We start from the raw sequence: 7,824 nt of genomic DNA, 5'->3' as shown, positions 1-7,824 counted from the left end.
GATGCTGCAGATATTTTCTGTGGACTGAAACAGGCGAAACAAAACAAAGAAAATGCGTTCTGAAAGTCACCATGTTGTGTTGGGCTCATCTTGGCATTTAGAGATTAGTCTCACACCAGTGATCTCAGGCTCTAATGAATATCCCTGTAGTCAGATAGTTGTAACGTAGCACAATGTCCTAACCCCCTTCTCCTTGTTACTTGTTATACACTAATTTTATCACAACAAAGAATGAATGAAAATGAGTGGTTACAATGAAAATACATGAAGGTTTACTCACCCTCCAGCTCCACTCTCACTGTGGACTTTTCAATGGTACATTTCCAGTATGTCTAATTATACCTGTCAGTGTGGGTTGAAAGAGGGATGAATTCATTCATTCATTCTATCCCTCCCTCATCCTCCCTCCTTTTCTCTCCTCTCTCTCTGTATCTCTCCTGTCCAAGTGATTACAGCACACTTATAGACCTAATTGGCCTTACTGCTTATTAGTGATACAATTATACAGGCCAGCCTTAGGATTGTCATGTGTTCAGCCATCTGTAGATAAGAGACACTATTTAGATCTATCCATAATTCAACCAGTTATTCTTCCGTTGGAAAGCCCAGCTCCTTTGAGTTGCACCATGTATGGTGCTATGGTTCTGTTATTATCCTGCCAGCCACACGCTTTTCATTTCTCCTGTCTTTTGTTTCCTTTTTCAGTGACCAGTTTGTCCTACAACGGTACTGAATTTGAAATTAGGAAATTTCCACATGCACATAATGATTCAGATGTTTTTATTTTATTTAACTAGGCAAGTCAGTTAAGAACAAAATCGTATTTACAATGACGGCCTACCAGGGAACAGTGGGTTAATAACTGCCTTGTTCAGGGGCAGAACGACAGATTCTTACCTTGTCAGCTCAGGGATTCCATCTAGCAACCTTTCGGTTACTGGCCCAACACTATAACCACTAGGCTACCTGCCGCCTCAATTGTTCAATGTTGCATTGAACAATTTCAATTATGTCATACTTAGAGAAATATCCAAAGTTTCACTAGAGCCACCCAACTGTGTTGCAATTATCAGCTTTGTTTTGCCGTTCCATGCTTTGTTAGGCAGTAAAAGCTTATGTTGTATGTTTTGTTGTGTATATTTTCTTCTGTTGAAATCCTACTGATGCTTTTGAAAGATGGGATGTGGTACACACTAGAGTCTGTGAGCAACCTCTGTGACCTCCGTGAGCAAGCTCTGTGACCTCTGTGAGCAACCTCTGTGACCTCTGTGAGCAACCTCCTGTCCTGTTGTAGCACAGCCATCAATTCATCTTTCCCAGAAATGGTAAGCCGTTTACACACACCACACATGAGCCGGCCCATCAACACAATGTACAGTATGACTCAAGGACAGGCTCTTAGGAACATATTGTCAGTCTGTGTTTGCTCAGACTTCCAACTCTCTCTGTTCATGTTTGAAGAGGAACAACTTTGACAGAAGAGGAATAACTTATAACTTTTACAAGAGGAATAAGGTGTGCCAATGTCTAGTCAAGGAACAGTTGGGCAGTCATTTCCATAGTTATGATGTACAATTATACTTAGAGTATACAGATATAGTGTTATGGAAGAAGTACAGGATTGTAGCCAGGCTGTAGTTGCACAGGCCATAGTGCTCATCTGCTCCAAACATGCAGGGTCGGGTGACCAGGCTAACCACTCCAGTCCCCACATGGCCTCTACACTCCGCTGCTCCCAGTACAATATCCCGCTCCAGTCTGGGGAAAGACAACACGGGGTGCCTGCCTGTAGCCTAACCCCACATGTGCCTGTAACCCCCTATGTGCTAACTATGTTACTGCACAGTGTCGGATTCCAAGTGAAATCATCCGGTTTGGAAAGGCCATCTTGGCACCCGAACCCAAATCAGCAGACATAAACATGACCTCTCCCTCTAACTCCTAACTTGTAACCGCCTCTCTCTCCAGAGTTTGTGGTAGCTTGTCAGGTTTAATGTGGAGCTGTGTGTGCTGTGCTCAGAGAGCTCAGTTCAACTGACTTCAAACATATTGGATGGTGTTTACATTTTCTCTGTTGTTATGGTGCTGTGGGTTTTACCGACATGTTTCCTTTTTGTCAAAAATGAGTTATATCAAGTATGAACATGTTCAGCTGACAATGATAATTCTGGTTAGCTGTTCCTTTTATTCCCATCAGTCAGACGAGCAGTGGGTAGTTCATCTGAGCTTCTCAGAGGGTATTTAACTTTGATGCGTGTGATAGATGCATTAAGCCTGGTGCTATATTAGTACCTACCGGAGCTTGATTATCTCTGGCCATATCTCCACACCACCGTGGCTGTGACTGTCTTCCGGTCGGTTCCTCAGCTGTAATAAGGCAGCGCTGATAGGCTCTAATGACAAGGCAGACACCCCTGTTCCTGATGCCATTATCAAAAGTGCCCTCGTCAATCAGGCGCAGTGTGACAGGGATGTGTGTGTGATGACAGGATGTAGCCATGATGAGAGGCTGCAGAGGAGGCAGGCGGGATGAAGAGGAGGGAGGGATGAGGAAGTGGCTGGGGCTCTGGGGAGGGGTTAGGGGTGGGTGTCTAGGGGGCGGGGAGAGCGGCGGAACATCCCACTTGTCAGTTCTTCTCATGCTCTGCTCATTCTCTCACTCACACACTCGCACACACACCTCCCCTCCCATCACTCCATTGCACAATTGACTTTAATCTGGAACAAATTATTCTTATATTTCTTATTTCACAAGACTAATGAAGGCCAGAAATATGTATATACTTATATGACTTACAGTGTATGACTTATAAGGAAGTTACTCATCTCTCAAGATGCTGGATGTTATGTCTTAATGGAAGAAGAAAAACATAACTTCCCATCTAACCAAAATGGTCATGTATAGTCACATCCTGAACTTTAATATTTCACGCAAGTTTCCTCTTTTTTTTACACAAAAGGTGTCCTATTGTTTTATAAAGATAATAATAAAGAGCAACATTGGGCAACAGACAGGGAATAAAAATACATGTATGAATCGCTTGCTTGAGTTGGGTCGTATTCAATTCATTTTAAGAACTTCATAAGTCAGTGTCCTGTGTTGACCACATCCTAAAAAATCCTTATTGCTCAAAGTTACAGAGAAGGGAAGTTAGTCTCACAGTGAAAAGCATTTTTTCTCAACGACTGAGTGTGGAGGAAGGCTCTGAGTTTAGAGTTTACGCTCTTACGGATTAACATGTTTGGAAATTCTAACTCTCTCCATCTGACATCTTTGTGAGAGAAGAAAAGGAGAGATCCTTTGACAGTGACATTTTTCACATGATCTGGCTGAAAGAAAAAAATCCCCTTTGAAAGGCACTGAAGCCCAGGAAAATTGTTTGTTGACCACACAACAACTTCTGTATTGCAGCTGTCAGGGCCGTCTCTGGCATGAGGAATTCCTTTGGAAATCAGATTAATAGTTCATTTTCATGGCAGTCGAGAACACTGAGAGACAATTTCTTTTTCAAATAAATGAAACAGTGTTTGTCTGAAATGTACCTTTTTTCAGCTTCATTTTCTTAATTTTCCCACATATAAATATTCCTTGCAATGCCCTGTTCATCTATACATTATCCGTATGCAAATAGCTTTGCATTTTGGATAAAGACAGAGTGTATTTCCCAATGGTTTATTTTTTTTAACTTGACTAAAATGTCATCCAGAATACAGTCTCAGCTATGAGGAAGTTTAGCAGCATAGTTTTTCTTCCTTATAATCTATTTTTTATTTTATCAGGGATGAGGCCTCACTGCCAAGAAAAAAGCTTTCCTTTTTACAATCTTTTTTCGCAGAACTCACTTGGATAGGTTGGAATTGCATGGAATTTGAACCATCTTTGGCTTGTATCAGAATTATCCACTCTAGATGACCCTTATTTTTACATAAAATAATATTACAGAAATAAAAGTAAAATAAATAGGTAAAGTAGGTCAATTAATTTGAAATCATAATAATAAATTATAATATGTTAAGCAATAAACACTATGAATGTGAATATCTCTTCATAACCTATTCTGTTTCAGTAGGACAAAGCACAGTACATGGAGTAGAAGTTCTGCTAAGTATTCATTCCGAGCCACAACATTAGTTGTTATTTGTCTGAGGTGTCCTGTTTTACTGCCTTGGGAACCCACTCAACAAACACTAACAAATGAGATACTGAGACACAGTAGCCAGGCCTAAAGGTAAGTTGGCAAACTTTTGTCTTTTCTCAAGTTTTAAAAACCAATAATTGCTCTAAGTGGAGATATCAATCAGGGACTTTGCCATTTACAGTCCATTATCTCCCACATTAGCTCTGCTGATTTATGTGTGAATGCAGATAACTGCACTGTAAATACAGTGGCGTGTGGTGTGTGTGTGTGGCCAGCTCCTTGTAAGGGGGTATTTAATGGTGTATGATGGTGTGGCTGCCTCAAAATGAGCATTGAAAAAGAGTGACATTATCGATCACACACCCTGCGAGTGGGGCAGCCTCCAAACACCTGTGTTTTTAATGGCACACTTACTTTTTCATGGTTACAGGAATAAATCACAGCTGGGGTGCCTCTGTGCTGTGCCTGGGACCCACCGGTATGACAGAGACATTCCATCACATGTTATACTGTGTTAATAATGTCATCTGTGTGTGGTTGAGACACACATACACAAACTATGCCTGCATTCATCACCAGTGTCTGGAAGTATACGGGATGGGATGGAGGAAGGGAGTGTCGGGGCGGCGGGAGGGGAGACGGACGCCTCCATTGAGCTCTCTGTCATTCCTCCACAGACAGACACAGACGGCTGGGATAAATATAAGCTCCGTGCGACGCAGCGCAGGCAGGCCAGGCATCACACAAGCTGTCTGCTGCCTGGCTCTGGGAAAGCTGTTCTCAATGACACTAAATTTAGGCCCTGACAATATTCATCAAGACATATGTGTTTCCCCTTTTTAAAAGGCTCTGAGAAGTTTATGGGATTAATGAGACATTTCTATTAGCGCGGAAAATGCATAGAAAGGGAAAAAAATAAGTGATATTTGATGGATTATTTCGATTTCATCATTTTTGTCAAAAACAGTTTTGGAATACTTGTATCTAATGATTGCAAGATACTCTAGTCAATTACCATATTTTTGGATGATAAATTCTAATTATTCCGATCATTATAGGTTGTCCCTCTAAGCAACCTGGTCTCAGAGCATTTCATATTATTCCTACCTAAATCAGAGACACTCCATTTATAATGTGATATGTTATGTTTCATATTGGCATGTATTCATTTGTGGAGGTCCATCACCCATTTCGTATGATATGCTGCTAATTGCAGTTCGTATTATATGTTCCGAATTTGCAAAACGTAAAATATGTTCTTTAAAAATGTAATAAATGTATGCACTCTACTGTAAGTTGCTCTGGATAAGAGCGTTTGCTAAATGACAAAAATTTAAATGTAAAATGTTACGAATTCTAGCTAGTTGGCTAAAGTTAGCTAGCTCGATAACATTAGCTAGGCTAGGGGTTAGGGTTAAGGTTAGAGTTAAGTTGAGGAGTTAGGTTAAAGGGTTAAGATTAGGGTTAGGGAAAGGGTTGTGTCAGGCTGTGGGTAACTGGTGCATGGAATCAGGCGCAGGAGAGCAGAGATGAGTGTACAAGGTAATTTATTCAGCACCAGTATAAAACAAATACTAAAGGTGCGTGAAATTACCGATCACTCGTAAATAACGGGCGTAATAACGAACCCGGCAAACAATACCAGCCAACAAGGAACAACCTGAACATTCTAAACAAACACGCACACAAACATGGGGGAAACAGAGGGTTAAATAATGAACATGTAATTGGGGAATAGAAACCAGGTGTGTAGAAAACAAAGACAAAACAAATGGAAAATGAAAAGTGGATCAGCGATGGCTAGAAAGCCGGTGACGTCGACCGCCGAACGCCACCCAAACAAGGAGAGGGACCAACTTTGGCGGAAGTCGTGACAGTTAGCTAAAAGGGTTAAGGTTAAGGTTAGGTGAAGGGTTAGCTTAAAGGGTTAAGTTTAGGGTTAGAGTTAGGGGAAGGGTTAGCTAACATGCTAAGTAGTTGCAAAGCAGCTAAAAAAAGTAGTTGAAAAGTTCCAAATAAGCTAAAATGCTAAAGTTGATGACATCCGTGATGACATTCAAACTCGCAACCGTTATACGCCCACCCATCCACCCCCACCAACTACCCTCCTTTCATTTTTGCCTGAAGTAACTTATACCAAACATAACATATCTGAAAGGAGTGTCTCGACTTTATGTACAGAATAATACGAATTGCTCTGAGACCAAGCTCCTCCATGTGCAGTCATCACTCCATGTGCAGTCATCGTCCTGTGAAAGAGCTTTAAAGGTCCTTCCCTCTCACTGTCTAACCATTTCTCAAGGAATCAGCCAAACAATGAGGCTCAGCTCAGCTCCTCAGGTCTCCAGGGCTGATCAGGTCTCCAGGGCTGATCAGGTCTCCAGGGCTGATCAGGTCTCCAGGGCTGATCAGGTCTCCAGGGCTGATCAGGTCTCCAGGGATGATCAGGTCTCCAGGGCTGATCAGGTCTCCAGGGATGATCAGGTCTCCAGGGCTGATCAGGTCTCCAGGGATGATCAGGTCTCCAGGGCTGATCAGGTCTCCAGGGATGATCAGGTCTCCAGGGATGATCAGGTCTCCAGGGATGATCAGGTCTCCAGGGATGATCAGGTCTCCAGGGACGATCAGGTCTCCAGGACTCAGGGCTTCATTGTCTGCTGCTACTGACTGTCCTGAATTGCCTTCCAGAAAAATACATGTACAGATCATACTGGAGATCTGTTGGCTGGCACAATATGCTGTCAGCTTTGAGTTGACACACTTTCCACGATTTATATATAGGAATACATTGAATAACTGTTGAAAATCTAAAATTATTGAAACTTTTAAATTAGTTTATAATGTTTGAATGGAATGCATAGACAGGCCACATGATATGGGATATGTATAAGTTGAATACCTCTAACTACAACCATGTCTTTAGGTTAATTCATTGTTCATTGTTAAAGCCTAGCATGCATTAGCCCCATCACATAATCTTTCACTTGAAACCGATATGACAATGAATACTCTCTCAGCCTTGAAATCAAAACATGAACCCGTATAGTAAATCATTTCATGTGAACAACAGAGAGGCAGTGCTGTTGGCACTGTACAATTACCCCAATGTACCCACAGTGATAGCTTGTAATCTACAAGCAGCGTAGATCCCTACAGGCACTTAAAGACTTTGACCCTTTGCACTCCCCTGCAATGTGGTTAATGCAGATTACAATGGTCTGACTACTGAGAGCTCTGACACAGCTGTCCCTTCGCTCTGTTCATCTCTGTGTGTGTGTGTGTGTGTGTGTGTGTGTGTGTGTGTGTGTGTGTGTGTGTGTGTGTGTGTGTGTGTGTGTGTGTGTGTGTGTGTGTGTGTGTGTGTGTGTGTGTGTCTGTGTGTGGTGGGCTGTAATTAAACGAGAGGGCGGCTTGGCTTCTTCCCCTGGAAGCTTTTAAGCAAAGTCAATAGAAATTGGAAGGAAACTTTGTTCAAAAATGTGAATAATAATTCAGAAAGCCATATCCTACTGGACCTGGGAGTTGTCCTCTGAGGGGCATTGGGGTGGAGGTGGAGGTGGTGGTGGAGGTAGTGGAGGTAGAGGTTAGGATGATAGCCGCTGAGAAGAATCAAACAGACAGTTCACTTACTTATTTCATCAGGTTAGGGCTTAACACCTCTATATATCCTGTCTGTCTGTATCTG

General features: G+C 42.1%; 1 pseudogene; it reads right to left on the bottom strand.

Annotated features, from left to right (window-relative positions):
- Window positions 1-6,467: 6,467 nt before the first annotated feature.
- LOC115204755 (uncharacterized) overlaps window positions 6,468-7,824 on the bottom strand; it is a 45,613-nt pseudogene continuing 44,256 nt past the window's right edge.

Source organism: Salmo trutta, chromosome 12 (assembly GCF_901001165.1).
Source record: "Salmo trutta chromosome 12, fSalTru1.1, whole genome shotgun sequence".
Taxonomy (NCBI): Eukaryota; Metazoa; Chordata; class Actinopteri; order Salmoniformes; family Salmonidae; genus Salmo; species Salmo trutta.
This window is presented reverse-complemented; position numbering and strand designations above follow the sequence as displayed.